Below are 14,794 nucleotides of genomic sequence, written 5' to 3'. Positions count from 1 at the left end.
ACGTATAGCTACGACCCTAGTTTTCATTGGTAGAATTGTACTTTTGTGAAGTTGTGCCACTCTTGAAATAGCAGGAAAAACTGTGACCTTGGATCCACAATATAATAAACATTAACGGGTGCTAGAATATATGTGTGTGGTTTTATTTCTTTTTCTCTCTCCTTAGCCACTTTCTCTATTTCTGTCTTTCTTTTTTTTTCCACCACCCTTTCTCCCTTCCTTTTACCTCTCCTGTATCCTCCACCACCCCATCACTGCTCACCTTATCCAGCAGCAGCCCTTTAATTGATCTTCCTACTTCATTGCTTTTTCCTTTTTCTCCATCTTATTCCTCTCCCCCTTTCCTTACCTCATCATCATTATTACCCCCAAGCCAATTCTCTTCCTCCCTTCCCAGATCGGATCCCCCGTGAAGCATAAGAGTGCTTCGTTACATGTCTGCCTTCTACAGCTGCCCAGGCCTGAATTTGCGGGTGGTCTCTCTGTCTCTCTAACCGGCGGCGCCATGTCCCGCTTGGTGGGAGCGGGGCCAGGCCGTGCTTTGCTCACGCTTCACGGGTGGCCGAGTAGTGCCGAGCGGCTCCAGGCCCGCAGCTCTGTCCCGGCGGCCTCCGAGCGGCGGCGCTGGTGGCGGCTGCTCGGCCTAGTCCTGGGGTGGTTGTTAGCGTGAGCGGATACTGCGGGAGCCCTTCTTGACGGGGGCGGGACAGGCTGGTGAGGAGCTTCGGGGGCTGCTGCTGTTAGCCCCGGCAGAGACGGAGCGGCCGAGCTGAGCTGGCAGCAGAGCCCTCGTGTGTGTGTCCCCCCTCCCTCCCTGGTGCCAGCGCCGCTCTCCCTCTCAGCGGGCCGGACCACAGCTTCTTCGCTCCAGAGGTCGGCAGTGGGGTGGAGAGCGGGCTCAAGGGGATCGGGGCCATGCTGCCAGCGGGACAGCCCCAGCCCTCGCCCTCCTCCCCTCGTGGGCTTGTGGAGGCAATCGGCGGCTGTGGAGCTGCTGCAGGCCGGAGGTTTGTGTTTGCCTCACGGTGGGAGGGTCCGCCCGCAGGCACGACTGGTGGCCGTGCAGCACCTCCTTGGGCAGCAAGGGTCGGACGCGCACAGGGCTCTCCTCGACCCGGGGCTGGCTGCGGTCCCAGCTTGTGGACTTGATCCTGGTGACGTAGTATGCGCGCATGCGCACTCGTGCCTGCACACACCGACAGAACAGGGAACACGCGGCGCGAGTGCGCATGCGCGGCTAGCATTTTATTATTATAGATCCTTTTTTTGAAAAACAAAATGCTCATATTGTAAATTTCTCACCCTGTTTTTAAAACTGACCCTTTTCAAAGCTCCTCCCCCTCCCCCCCAGATCCCTCAACACCCCCGACAGCACTGGCAACACCCTCCCCCCATCATCCAACATGCCCATACCTTGCGCTGCACAATCGGCAGGAGGGAAGCCCACTCCCTTCTGCCTACAGGACTGCGAATCACAATGTTGAGCCAATCAGGGCCTGAGGCCCCTCCCACTACATCCCAAGATGCTTTGGGAGGAGGAAGGCCCATCATTCGCAGCATGCAGCCCTGTAGGCAGGAGGGAGTTGGCTTCTCTGTGTGGTGGGAGGGAGTAAGGGGGGATCATGCCTTAATCCTTCCAGTGGGCCATCTTGTCAGTTTGGGCAGCTTTGGGGCACTTAGACGCAACTAAAACAGGTCTAACTGCTGGCGTCTAAGTTCCCTCTAGGAAAGTTTTGATTATCCCTGCAGTACATCCAGGTTTAAGCCCTCCCGATTCCCGCCCATAACACACCTCCTAATATCCCCCTTTGAGCTCTGTACGCACAGCAACTTAGAAGTACTACTGCACGTCCAGAAAGTTGTTTTTGATTATCAGCTCTTGGACGTCTCTGTTATTAGGACGTCCAAGTGCCGACTTAGGCAGATTTCTGGACATTTCAAAGTTTTAATTATGAGCCTCCATGTATTGTAACATCTCTACAGAAGCTCCTATAGCGTAACATCTTTACCGAAGCTCATGCAAACGGCTCTGAATTGACTCCCCAGTCAGTAGTAGCGGTATAGAAGCTTTCAATAGACATAAACATATGTCTTCTCCTGTCATGGCAGACTAGTAATCCCAGAGAACAGAGTTCAGTGTCTCTCCTTCACCAGTCAATTTGGCCAGGAAAAAAGAGTTGAACTGAAGAATCCCAGACTGGTGGATTAACAAGTCGCAGCTACCCTGGGGTTAAACAGTGCACATAATTTACTGCATTGAGACGTGTGTTCTAATTAGGACCTGCTTCTGGGGCGCTCAGTCTAAAGGAAATAAATGATTCCTTCTTCTGATAACATGATTAGAAAAGAGGGATGTCACAATGATTGCTAAGCCTTATACCAGAAACTAAAGTCATTAAATTATCTACGAAGAGAATGGAAAAATAGGTTAAATGAACAACTGTGAATTCTGTTATTACAAGGGTGAATAAAAAATTAAAGGCCGTGGATAAATTGTGCAATAATGGGACAGAGCTAGCGAAATGCAACCCATGTACTCGTACATTGCCTATTGGATTGTTCGTCCATGCACAGTGCAGCTCTTGGCCTTTAGCCGTATGGCAGCCACAAGGTCAGAAACGTATCGTAGACGCTCCATTGCAAGATTGCACCATCGAAGAACAACGTGCAGTAGTGCGCTTTCTGTGGGCAGAGGGAGTGAAGCCTGTGAAAATTCACTGTTGATTCAGTCTGGACATACCGACTCCTGCACTGGCTACCAATGGAGGCACGCACGAAGTTCAAGCTGGGATGTCTATGCTTCAAAGTACTATCAGGTCTAGCCCCTAAATACATAACAGACCTCTTCTCATACCCAACCAACAGACATGAGAGAAGATTACACCCGAAATTCGTCTCCCCACCAGCCAGAGGATGCAAATATAAGAGATACCATCAACAACTTCTATCCTATCAAGCAGCCTTATGGGGCAAAGACTTAGATAAACTAATGACACACACAAACAACTATGGAGAATTCAGGAAACACCTGAAAACATACCTGTTCACAAAATACCTAGGCAACGATCAAGGACAATAACCCCCCTCGTAATCACTCCCCCAAATTGTTCTTGTAAACTGTTAACCCCAATCACTAACTTCCAACCCTGTGCAAACCGCAAGGTACTTCACGACCCTACAGTACATAACTATTGTTATTATCATTAATGCTGTTACTATCAGATGTACATTGCAATATTCTTTGCTGTAAACCGTCTAGAAGTCGCAAGATTGTGGGCGGTATATAAGAATAAAGTTATTATTATTATTATAGCACCATGAATCAACGAAAGGCTTATGAGTGGGGAAAAGGGTTAAAGCGAGAAGAACAGGGGTAACCGACGAAGGTCGTTCTGGTCGCCCATCAACAGGCACACAAGGGCACATTGACAGGGCGGATGCCTTGATTACGGAAGATCGACGGATAACAATGTCTCAATTGCTGCAAATTTTGATATCGGCTACGAATCTGCATTTGCCATAATGCATGACCACTTGGGATACGACTTGGGATGCGCACGATGGGATCCCAAGCAGCTTACTGATCTGCGCAAGCAACAGCGTGTGGAGGATGCAACCCAGTTCCTGAGACTACCGCGAGTATTCTGGAGAGAATTGTCATCGGCAACGACTTCCTGGAGAAAGTGCTGCGTCTCTTAAAACTGGTAAAAGAAAGAACGGAGACCATTTTAGTCAGATCGTCTGTAAGTATCTAGTTTAGAAAGCTGCTGTTAACACCTGAAGATCTACTGCTTGCACAGTTTTCGTGGAGCTTACGTTCCCTGGAGAAGAAGATCAACACTTCCGAAAACAAAATCTCATCCATCTCCCACAACACTCATATACCCGGAAACAACTCACATTCCCCAGACTGACACGACCTCCCTTACATGTGCCTATGTTAACATCAGAGCACTAGGACCCAAAACAGAAAACATAAAAAATTGGATAAAAACAGAAAAACTTGACTGCCTATTCCTCACTGAAACCTGGTTAACCTCAGACACAGACCCTAGAATAAAAGAAGTATGCCCGCCGGGATACAAAATAACAGTAACATGCAGAGAAAAAAAAAGAGGAGGAGGACTAGCAATAATATTCAAGAACTCCCTAACTCTAAACATACTTGAAAAAACATCCACTCCGCAAATGGACTTCCTAGCGTGTCATCTCACAAACCCAACACTAAAAAACTCACTAAACTGCTTGCTCTGCTACATAACACCTGGAAACTGGACCACAGTAAGACCTGAATTTGAAAACTTCATCTACCAAAACTCATTAACAGCAGAATATAACCTCATCCTAGGAGACCTAAACTTGCACCTAGAAGACACAACCTCCACTCCAGCAAACAACTGTCTATCCTTCCTCAATGCCTTATCCTTCCAGATCCTAAACCCACAAACCACCCATGAAAAAGGTCATCAACTGGACATTGCTGCATTCATGACTCACCAACCATCCAACCCAGCAATCCAAACTCCTAACGGAACATGGTCCCCATCCCTATGGTCAGACCACTACACATACAACTTCAACATCAACTGGACCAAGACCAAACACACACCTCAATCTAAAAAAAACCACATATACCACACGCAAACATATCGACCCAACCATTTTTTGGTCAAATGTAGACGAAACTGTCCAAGACTGCGACCCAAAAAACTTCATCTCCCACTGGAAAAATGTGTCCACCAACATCCTTAATGATCTGGCCCCCCTACAAACCAAAACCAGAACCAGCAGGAAATCAGACCAATGGTTTGATAATGAATTGCTCCAACTCAAAAGACAGTGTAGAAGATTAGAAAGAAAATGGAGAAAAAAGAACCAAGATCAAACAAAAACCGACTGGAAAAAAATCAACAAACAATACAAAAATCTACTAAGGGATAAGAGGAAAAGCTACTATACTAATCTCATAGGCACGGAAACCCAAGATTCCAAAAAAATATTCAAAATCCTGAAAGAATTAACAGACACCAAACCATACACAACCACCACGAACACCCCCCCACCATCACCCACCCTCTTAGCAGAACACTTCAAGAACAAAATTACAAACACCAGAGCCACTCTCATCATTAACCCATCCCATCAAAACACAATCACACTCCACCCTTCAGGAAAAGAGGCAACCGCAGCAGACAGAATTTGGACTCAATTCCCCAACATACAATGGTCAGAATTCAACAAATTCTACAAAAAATACAGTCACGCCTCCTGTGTCCTCAACCATTGCCCCTCATATCTCCTTACCACCTCTAGTGTAAAATTCCGCACCAAAATTCTACAATGGATTCAATTCACGCTCACAGAAGGCACATTCCCTGCTGACCTCAGCGAAATCATCATCACCCCAATCCAAAAAGACCCAAAAGCACCACAAAACCACCCATCTAACTTTAGACCTATAGCCTCAATTCCGCTATATGTCACAATTATAGAAGGCCTAGTAGCCAAACTCCTCACCAATTACATAAATGACCACAACCTACTCCACCCCATGCAATCAGGATTCAGAACAAACTTCAGTACAGAGACACTATTAGGCTCCCTTATGGATACCGTCAGACAACACCTTAGTACAGGGAAAAAAATGCTTCTCATACAACTGGACCTAACTGCGGCATTCGACTTAGTGGATCACAACATCCTTCTACAGATCTTAGACGCAATAGGCATCTCAGACAAAGTATACTCTTGGTTTGAAGGATTCCTAAAACTCAGAACCTACAGTGTAAAATCAAACAAAGAAAAGTCAGAATCCTGGTCAAACCCCTGCGGCGTACCACAAGGATCTCCACTATCCCCTACCCTCTTCAATCTCTACACTGCTTCTCTAGGAACGCATCTGGACAATCTGGGCATAACCACCTATAGTTATGCTGATGACATCACCATCCTCATCCCATACGATCATTCTAAACCTACCATGACAGACAAACTTCACCAAACACTTGAAACAGTCACAACCTGGATGAAAAATCACAAACTTAAACTCAACCAAGACAAAACCAAATTCATCCTCCTCGAAAATGACAAGGTCCAAACCACAACCAACTTAGATATAAACGCAATCAAATATCCCATCCAAACCACCATAAAACTACTTGGCATGACCATAGACAGATGCTGCACTATGCAACCGCAAATAAATAAAACAATTCAGAAATCATTCGCAATCATGAGAAATCTGAGACAAGTCCGAAAATTCTTTGAAAGAACACAATTCCAACTTATAGTACAATCCCTAATACTAGGTATATTGGACTACTGCAACATCCTCTTCCTTCCTTGCCCTGCAACTACGATAAGACAACTCCAAACAATCCAAAATACAGCTTTGAGACTCATCTACTCATTGAAAAAACATGACCACATCACTGAAGCCTTCATCAACTCACATTGGCTTCCAATCCAAGAAAGAATCCAATTCAAATTCTACTGCATATTATTTAAAACCCTACACGGAGATAGCCCATCATACTTGAACAATCGCCTCATCCAAGCACCCACTACCAGACACAGAAAAACGCACTCCCCATTCATACCCCCCCCAATCAAGGAAGTAAAAAGAACAAAACTACACGACGGCCTCCTAGCCACTCAAGCCGCAAGGCTGGACAACCAGATCTCCAACCTTCTGATGACCACCCCAGACTATAGGACGTTCAGAAAAGAAATAAAAACCACACTTTTCAAGAAATTCCTGAAGCAGCAATAACACCACGACCTCTTAGTAACTCTAAACTGACATTTGATCTACCCATTACTGCACTAATAATAACAAAAGAACCTCCACTATGACCACCTATTAACTCTTTTACAAACCACCTCACCCTCAACAACCCGCTAAATGTTTATAAGATCTACAACTTACCTCTCTAGCTAATCATTGTAACTCTGTTTTTTTTTTTAAATTAACCTTTTGTAATCCGCCTTGAACCGCAAAGTAATGGCGGAATAGAAATCCCTAATGTAATGTAATGTAATGTAATGTAATATCTCACCAAATCCTCCTAAAGTAGAGTTCTAGGCGGGTTACAAATAGTATTAGTCTTACAATGCTTCTCTACGATCAGGAAATTGCATAGGGCTCTTTCTGCACGTAGGTTCGTAAAGTTGCAATATTGTGTTCAGAGGTAGTGAATCCAAGTAGGTCTTTGGTGGAGTCATGTTTAGGTTGTATCCTTCTTCGAGGTTCAGGAAGAGCCATGTTTTCGTTTTTTTTCTGAAGGCAGTGTATTCGTTAGTTGAGGTGAATTGTCAAGGTGTTAGCATGTTTTTGAGAAGGCACGTCCTCCAGTTTTGAAAAAGCAATAGGTACTTATTTAAAACTAGGTGTATTTCTTTCTTTATTCATTCAGTTTTCTATACCATTCTCCCAAGGGAGCTCAGAATTTTGCATGAATTTATTCAGGTACTTTTACCCCGTTTGTCCTGATGGGCTCCCAATCTATCTAATGTACCTGGGGCAATGGGGGGATTAAGTAACTTGCCCGGGGTCACAAGGATCAGTGGAGGTTTGAACAGACTTGTGTGTGTACTCTGAGGCAGGCATGCTCATTTAGACATGGATATTTGCATAAGTGAGTGATGGGGCTAATCGGCTCTTTGTTTTGTAAAATCAGGTGCTTACATCCACAGGTTATAAAATCTAAAAGAATCGGTACCCGGCATTCTAATGCACACACCCCCACACACAAATATTTACTCCTCATGCAGTGGAGTGAAGGAGTGGCCTAGTGGTTAGAGCAGCCGTCTCAGCACTCTGAGGTTGTGAGCTTGATTCCCTTTGCAGCTCCTTGTGACTGAGCAAGTCACTTTGATTGTGAAAACCACACAGACAACGTCCCATCCCCTTTACCCTTAAACTTAATGGCATGCAAAGTTCTGTGATATTAAAAAGTGCACTGACAGAAAAAAAAGCAGGGCACACTATCTCGGTAATCTACAATGATTTCTTGCTTCGTAACATAGTCAGAACTTGGAGAAATAATAATCACCCCCATACTAAAAGATCCCAAAGGCCCAATAGACAATCCAACGAATTATAGACCAATTGCTTCTATCCCACTATACATCAAAATCATCGAGGGTCTAGTTGCACAATATCTATCCAATTACCTTGAAGACCACAACATTCTACATCCAACTCAATCTGGTTTCAGAGCCAATCACAGCACAGAAACATTACTGGTATCTTTACTTGATATAGCCCGACAGCACCTCAGCAAAGGAAACAAGTTACTAATCATCCAACTCGACCTTTCAGCAGCATTCGACTTAGTAGATCATCTAATACTTCTCCAGACACTAGATGCCATAGGAATAACTGGTAAAGTTCACAACTAGGTTCCAAGGCTTCCTTCAAACAAGATCATATAGAGTTAAGTCAAAAGATATTTTATCTGACCCCTGGACAAACCCCTGCAGAGTACCACAAGGATCCCCACTATCGCCCATACTATTCAACCTCTTCATAGCTTCCTTAGGCACTGCCCTAGACGCCCTAAATATAACATCTTTCAGTTACGCAGATGACATAACCATCATTCTCCCATTTGACATACAAGACCCCAGCTCCAATGAACACCTGATAACAACACTAGAAACCGTAGAAAAATGGATGAAGAACCATAAATTGAAACTGAATGCAGAGAAAACCAAATTCCTACTACTAGAGAAGGAACAAAAGCAATCTATAACAGAATTGGAAGTAAATACAATCAAATATCCCATACAGAGCACTCTAAAAATTCTAGGAATACAATTAGATAGACGCTGCACTATGCAGACACAGATACACAAAGTCATACAGAAGGCATTCTTCACCATGCGAAACCTAAGAAAAATAAGAAATTTCTTTACCAAAGAACACTACAAGATCATTGTACAATCCCTCACACTTAGTAACTTGGATTACTGCAACAGCCTCTACCTAACATGTCCTAACAATATGATAAAACAACTACAGACAGTTCAGAGCACTGCCATCAGACTCATCTACTGTCTCAGCAAATTTGACCACATCACTCCCGCCTATATAGACTCTCACTGGCTTCCGATAAAAGCAAGAACTCAATTCAAGTTCTATTGTCTGCTATTTAAGATAACCCATGGAACTGCCCCCTGTTACCTAAACAACCGCCTAAACCGCTACCGCTCATCCAGATCAAGAAGAACTCAAAACCTATTCACCTTCCCACCTAATAATGGAACCCGTCTTAAGAAACTATACGACAGCCTTCTAGCGACACAGGCAGCAAAAATTGACCCCACAATCACCAAACTAATGATCAATACAACAGACATCAAAGTGTTTCGAAAAGAAATCAAAACATTTCTATTCAGAAAACACGTCATTACCAACTAATATCCTCCCTTTATGCACAAGCTCTCCCTCGATAGAATAACACATTAATTCAACTCTTAGAACCTTTCCTATCATACATACTCTGATTCCTATATAAACATTTTCCACACTATCCAATAAATTTCTTACGTCATTATTAGGTAACTTCCAATCTGTAAACCGTATATACTGATAATCTCCACTATATTCTGTTATCACTTGATTCCCTTGATATGTAATTCTCAAAATTGAATCCTCTACCACACCATGTAATGTACACGAATAACTGTTATGTAATTTATCCAGATAATCTATATTACGCAATTCTTTTGGTAATTCCTATAATTTGTATTCCGCCTTGAACAATATATAATGTATAATGTATTCGAAATTAATTTTCCTATGAACTGTTTTCCTACCTTCTTCTACTCTATGTTTATAACCTAACTAATTTATTTTTCTCAAGTACTTTAGCAAGAATGTGAGCCTTTGGGACAGTCAGGGAACTCTAAGTACTTTCTCTTCATCTTAATTAATCTTACTTATTGCATTTCTTCTGTTTCTACTGTAAACCGCTTAGAACCTCACGGTACAGCGGTATATAAGAAATAAAATTATTATTATTATTATATAGTAGATGACGGCAGATCCGAATGGTCCATCCAGTCTGCCCAACCTGATGCAATTTAAATTTTTTCTTCTTAGCTATTTCTGGCCATAAGCTCTACCTGGTACCAGTGCTTGGGTTCCAAGTGCCGAAGTCTCCGTCAAAGCTCACTCCAGCCCATCCTCCACCAAAAGGCCCTATGCAGACACAGACCGTGCAAGTCTGCCTCACTTTCTCTCAGTGCATTAGTGAGATTTGTCTCAAGCATCGACGGGAAGGAAGAAATAGTTTTTTAAATTTTATTTTATTTTAAAAATTTCTGTACCATCTAAAGCCTAAACGGTTTACAAAATATGACATACATAAGTTTTAAAACAAACTAAAAGACAAATGAACATAAAAAAATCAAATCCTCAGAAAATCAGCAATCAGGGAAAATCGATGCCTTAAAAAAAAGGCATTTACAAACCATTGTGTTTTAAGTAGTTTCATAAGAACATAAGAAATGGCTTCGCCGGATCAGACCCTTGGTCCATCTAGTCCGGCGACCCGCACCTGCGGAGGCCAAGCCAGGTGTTCCCTGTTGAGAAACCTTGTTTACTCGTATCCCTCAATGTGATTTGCGAGAAGGTGTGCATCCAACTTGCCCTTGAATCCCGGAATGGTGGTCTCCATCACGACCTCCTCCGGGAGTGCGTTCCAAATGTTCCAAATGCGTTTCCTAAATGTAAAAGGCCAGCTGGACTCCTAACCTCCACCCTGTCCTTGTCCCACCAACCACTCCAGGGGTTTTCTGGTCCAGATCACAGGGAAGCCCACAACCAGTGCCTCCAGAGCAGCTGGACCCCCCTTCCCCAGGCCAATAATACCTTGTCTGGAGAGGCGTCTAAGGACATTCTCCATTTCCATCACTGTCTTGAAAAATAGCGATGTTCCCTAGCTAGAAGTCAGGCACCATCATTTTTCAAGATGGCGGTGTTTGTGGCATTAGAAGCAGAGAGAGTTGAGGGGTCCAAGACAGACCTGGGGTCACCAGGTTTAATTTTTGTGAGATCAGAGGATAGAAAGGTCAGATGATGGGGGTGAAGGGGATCCAGTAGGGGCCCCCCAAGAAAATTCTCTGCTTTCTGCTCCAGTCCTCAGCTACAGTAAGGGCTCCTTTCCCGAAGGCGCATTAGGGCCTTACCACGTGGAATAGCGTGTGCTAAAATTCCGCGCGCTCTAGCCGCTACCGCCTCCTCTTAAGCAGGCGGTAGCTTAGCACACGCTAATCCGGGGCGTGCGCTAAAAACACTAGCGCTCCTTCGTAAAAGGAGCTCTAAAAGTCAGTGCTATGAGGGTCGTGAAAACCTGTAGCAAAATTTAGTACTTTTTTTTTTTTTTTTTTTTTACATCTGGAGCAAGAATATTTCAGTGGATTAGATTTGGTCTACGTTTGATGTTGTTACCCATGCTGAAATTCAATCTTTACTCCATAAATTTTCTCAGTCCTATTATGTATTGGATCATTGTCTGTCTTTTCTAATATTTATTTATTTTAAAAATTTCTACACCTCCAACATAAGAACAGACTTACTGGGTCAGACCAATGCTCCATCAAGCCCAGTAGCCCCTTCTCACGGTGCCCAATCCAGGTCCCTAGTATCTGGCCAAAACCCAAAGAGTAGCAACATTCCATACAGAATCCCAAAGAGTAGCAAGATTCCGGAATCCCAGAGAGTAACAAGATTCTAGAATCCTATAGAGTGGCAAGATACCGGAATCCCCAGAGTAGCAACATTCCATGCTACCGATCCAGGGCAAGCAGTGGCTTCCCCCGTGCCTTTCTCAATAACAGACTATGGACTTTTCCTCCAGGAACTTGTCCAAACTTTTCTTAAAATCAGCTACGCTATCCGCTCTTACCACATCCTCTGGCAATGCATTCCAGAGTTTATTCTCAGAGTGAAAAAGTATTTCCTCCTATTGGTTTTAAAAGTATTTCCCAGAAAACTGATATCACATACAACTTAAAACATTTTCCTTCTTCATTTCGATTAAGCCAAATCATGAATTGTATCCTGAAATGATATGTAATGTGCAGTGCTATTGAAATAAGTAGTACAGGCACAAGATCCTTTATCCAAAATTCTTGGGACCAGGCATATTTCAGTTTTCAGAATGGATCTTGTACTATACATACTCCTTTCCTCTTCCGCCCACCTGAAGAGTGATGGCCCATGCCCCCTCCCAGACCCAGTGGCAGTACCCCAGGCCTACTGTGTCTAGGGGACTTTGGGGCAGCAGTGATTCTTAATCGCTCCTGCCTGTGCTCTCTTGGTGCAGAAAATGGCAGCCATTACAGGCACCTAAGTTTTAAGTTAGGTGCATGCTGCTATGCGCAATTCTGGAATAAGAGGCAAGTTCAGTTGTGGAATAGGAATTGGTTATCGGATAGAAAACAGGGTTGGCTTAAATGGTCATTTTTCTCAATTGAGGAGAGTAAACAGTGGTGTGCCACAGGGGTCTGTACTGGGACCGGTGCTATTTAACTTATATATAAATGATCTGGATATTGGAACGAGTGAGGTGATTAAATTTTCATATGACACTAAACTGTTCAAAATTGTTAAAATGCATGCAAATTGTGAAAAATTGCAGGCGGGTCTTAGGAAATTGGAAGACTGGGCTTCCAAATGGCAGATGGAATTTAATGTGGGCAAATGCAAAGTGATGCACATTGGGAAGAATAACCTGAATCACAGTTACTGGATGCTACGGTCCACCTTGGGGGTTAGCGCCCAAGAAAAGGATTTGGGTGTCATTGTAGGCAATACGATGAAATCTTCCACCCAATGTACGATGGCGGCCAAGCAAGCAAATAGGATGCTAGGAATTATTAAAAAAGGGATGGTTAACAAGACTTAAGAATGTTATAATGTTCCTGTATCACTCCATGGTGTGACCTCATCTGGAGTATTGCGTTCAAGTCTGGTCTTATCTCAAGAAAGATACTGCGGAACTAGAAAAGGTTCAAAGAAGAAGCAACCAAGATGGTAAAGGGGATGGAACTCCTCTCGTATGAGGAAAGGCGAAAACGGTTAGGGCTCTTCAGCTTGGAAAAGAGACGGCTGAGGGGAGATAGGATTGAAGTCTACAAAATCCTGAGTGGAGAAGAACGGGTACAAGTGGATCGATTTTTCACTCCCCGATCCTGCCTGCCATGTGCACCCCCTTCCCTTCTCCCGTACCTCTAGTTGAAGTTCTTCACCGTGGTCAACAATGTGCTCCTCGCGACCCCTTCGGCTCCCCCTCTGATGTCATTTCCTGTGCCACGGCACCCAGAAGTGACATCAGCGGGAGAGCCGACAGGGTCGTGAAGAGCACGTTGTTGACCACCGCAAAGAATTTCAACTAGAGGTATGGGGGAAGGGAAGGGGGTACGCGCATGGAGAGGAGCATGGGGTGCCGTCGCCCTCAGCAGCATGGGGCGGACCGCCCCCTTTGCCCCTCTCTACCACGTCACTGCCTGCAGGCAGCCTAGATTAACCAGAGCAGGGCATGGGGCTCCCTGTCTGTAGGAGTAGCTGTATCTCCATTGCTTCTCCTTGTGCTTTTTCTAATTGGACCCAGCTGAACCCAGCCTGGAAAACTGGAACGCTCTTCCGGAGGCTGTTATAGGGGAAAACACCCTCCAGGGATTCAAGACAAAGTTAGACAAGTTCCTGCTGAACCAGAATGTACGTAGGTAAGGCTAGACTCAGGGTACTGGTCTTTGACCTAAGGGCCGCCGCGTGAGCGGACTGCTGGGCACGATGGACCACTGGTCTGGCCATTCTTATGTTCTTATGTTTATATGCCCTGCTTTTGCTTTGGACCAGTACTCGGTCATTAGCTGTGATACTAGTGACAGCCACGGCAACTAATTCCTGCCTTCCTTGGTTCTTGTCTGTCTTCTGAGTTTCCAGCCGGACGATTCCTGGTTCCTGGGCTTCTCTGTTATGGGTCTGTTTCCACTCCAGCTGGCTGTGTGTCATAAATCTACGCTTTGCGTTTTTATTTATTGCAAATTGTCGCTCACCTTTTCTCAGTTGTAGCTCAAAAAATATATAGTGGAATTAGAAAAGATTCAAAGAAGAGCGACCAAAATGATAATGGAGATGGAACTGGCTAAAATGGTTGGGGCTGTTCAGCTTGGAAAAGAGACGGTTATGGAGGGATCTGATTGATTTTTTTACCCTTTCCAAAAGCACAAAACCCAAGGGACGCTCAATGAAATTACATGAGAATAATTTTTTTAAAACAAATAGGAAGAAATATTAGGATGTAGTAACAGCGGTTAGTGTAGCTGCATTGAAGACTGATTTGGACAAGTTCCCGGAGGAAAAGTCAATAGTCTGCTATTCAGAGAGATGGAGGGAAAGCCACTGCTTGCCCTGGATCAGTAGCATGGAATGTCGCTATTATTTGGGTTTCTGCCAGATACTTGTGGATTGGCCACTGTGGAAATAGAATACTGGTATAGATGGACCATTGGTCTGACCCAGGATGACTATTCTTATTGTATGGAGATAGACATGGGGGAAGCCACTGCTTGCCTTGGGATCGCTAGAATGGAATCTTGGTACTCTGGGGATTCTGCATGGAATGTTGCTACTATTTGGGGTTCCGGAATGTTGTGCTCTTTGGGATTCTAGAATCTTGTTACTCTCTGGGATTCCGGAATCTTGCTACTCTTTGGGATTCTATTTGGAATCTTGCAATCCTTTGGGGATTCTGCAAAGAATGTTGCTACTATTTAGTCT

At 44.2% G+C, this 14,794-nt stretch overlaps 1 protein-coding gene across 1 annotated transcript in view; it reads left to right on the top strand.

Annotated features, from left to right (window-relative positions):
• Positions 1–14,794, top strand: part of KIFC2 (kinesin family member C2) — a 110,813-nt gene that overhangs the window by 1,163 nt on the left and 94,856 nt on the right. The window lies entirely within an intron of this gene.

This window comes from Geotrypetes seraphini, chromosome 2 (genome assembly GCF_902459505.1).
Source record: "Geotrypetes seraphini chromosome 2, aGeoSer1.1, whole genome shotgun sequence".
NCBI lineage: Eukaryota > Metazoa > Chordata > Amphibia > Gymnophiona > Dermophiidae > Geotrypetes > Geotrypetes seraphini.
The sequence above is the reverse complement of the archived record's forward strand: the minus strand, read 5'-3'. Positions and strand labels throughout refer to the sequence as shown.